The sequence below is a fragment of the Cynocephalus volans genome, chromosome X (assembly GCF_027409185.1).
Source record: "Cynocephalus volans isolate mCynVol1 chromosome X, mCynVol1.pri, whole genome shotgun sequence".
NCBI classification, from domain to species: Eukaryota; Metazoa; Chordata; class Mammalia; order Dermoptera; family Cynocephalidae; genus Cynocephalus; species Cynocephalus volans.
The window spans coordinates 1,064,386-1,066,700 of NC_084478.1; positions in this window are offsets into that span (position 1 = coordinate 1,064,386).

Here is a 2,315-nt window from a genome sequence, read left to right on the forward strand (position 1 = left end):
ACTTGGCTGGCTGTATTCAAAGTTGAGCTCAATCTGTCTCCCCATTGCAAGACCCTAAAACGGTGGTCCCTTTACCAATTGTCACAGCCCTGATAAAGTCTGCCTTACTGTGCTTTAAGTGCCACCAATGATTTATTTTTTAACTAAGGTTGTCCTGGAAAAATAAATAAAGTCTTGCAGCATCAGTGTCCCCAGGAAGCCCTTCTACCTTCTCCCAGCCTGCATGCATCCCCTCCCAGCGACTGCACTAAGCTCTCAGACACTCACTCGAGATTTGCAGACCCTGCTCACTGACCCTGCCTGATTCGGTACAGCCACCCCGATGTAAGGTGGGGAAAAGGAAAATGTGGCCTTGGGTGAGCCAAATTTTTCATAATGATTAAATCTGGATTCCCCTCTGTCCACCGCTGTCTCTATTTTTTTCCTACGAAGCAACAGCAGCAGCAATAAGAAATGCTTGTCGGCTACGGTGGTATTGAACACAGATAAATGCCTGCCTGCGGATCCTTAAAGGAGCTGGAGAGGGGGACTGAGGAGTGGGGGATTGGACAGAACCAGTTCCCCCCAGCACTGCTTCACCATGACCCAGCCCAGGAAAACAGAGCAGACACCTCGTTCCAGAAAAACCCAGGGCTGCTCATCCTCCAAAAAGAGGTGCTCAAAGGATCAATCTCTGCCTCTCACGGCCACTGCGACTTTGTAAAGACTTCTCTGGAAACAAATGGATGGAAGAGATGACTGGTGGGCAGGCAAAGCTCACTTGCCAAAGACACTAGAGAAACATTTGCATCCTTGAGTTTCTCGTTGGACCATCCAGGACATTGTCTCATAACCCAGCGAGGCAATGGAACAGTCTTTCTAAGTCAATGTTAGTTTGTTTCTATGCTTCCTGGAGAGCACAGACTCCAAGAGAAACATGGCCCTCGTCTCATTTAGTTTAGTTCACGCACATTTGTTGAATGAAGAGTCAAGAGCCAAGGTCTAAGCAATCCAGCAATCCCACTGCTGGGTGTATATCCAAGGACTGGAAATCATCATGTCGAAGGGACACCTGCACTCCCATGTTCATCGCAGCTCTGTTTACAACAACCAAGAGTTGGAACCGAATTCAGTGTCCATCGCTGCATGGCAGGATTAGGAAAATGTGGTATATCTACACAATGGAATACTACTCGGCCATAAAAAAGGAATGAAATTCTGCCATTCAGAGCGACATGGATGAGCCTGAAGAAAATTACGTTAAGTGAAATAATCCAGGCACAGAAAGAGAAATACTGCGTGTTCTCAGTCATAAATGGGAGCTAAAAGAAAGAAACAAATAAATAAAAAAAGAGAAAGAAAGATACATCAGTATAATAATTCATCAATCTTTCAAGAGGAGAGAACAGAACTGAGGCCACTAGAGGTGGGAAAGGTAGCAGGAGGTGGGGTGACAGTTAGTGACGAAATTGGTAAAGGACCACAAAAACGTGATTACGTTGTGTAATGTTGAATACACTAATTATCCTGATTTGAATGTCTCATGTTGCACACAGGTATTGATATTCAACACTGTGCCCCCACAGAGAGGTACGATCAATTATGTTTCAATTTTAAAAAGGAAAGAAAGAAAAGTTTTATGTGGTGCAGGAGACATCTGGGAGGAAGACCCAATGGCCTAGGGAAAAGTGTCTATTTTTATGCTGACGTTTGATAAAGAACAGACAGTCATATAGAAATGTGATGGGACGAATGAGGTGGGGTCTAACGGTCACAGACCGAGTAGAGAAACCCAGCAAGGCCTGTCTGTCCAGATTCTTTCTGGACTCGGGTTACAGGGCAGGACCCCTCCAGAGTAGAGTCTTGTGATCTGCTTTCAAGCAAGGCGGGCCAGAGAATTCCTTTATGGCCAGCAGTCACCCGTAAAGGCCAGGGAATGTCAGAGTGACCCTCTGCATCTCCTGCTCAAAGTCCTTTGGGTTAGTTAGCAGTTTCCTTTGGTGGGGGTACACGACCCTCCAATCACACCGGGCTCACTTCTTTCCAGTCCACGGGCACCGGAGGCCGTGGAAAGCCTGTGTTCACACCTGCTTCTTGCCTGATTTATTTCCAGTCAGGTCTGAGCTTCAGTGCTGCTTTCATAAAGAGGCTGGACCCCAACCCCCCATCCACTCCCAGGTAAATGAGTGTTGGCCTTTCCTGGGGCTGCTGTCACAGATGACCACAGACGTGGTGGCTTAGAGCAACAGGAATTTCTTTACTGGCAATTGTCCTAGAATCAAGGGGGGGGGCAAGCTTCATTCCTTTCTGAAGGGTCTGTCTTAACCAAGAATCTG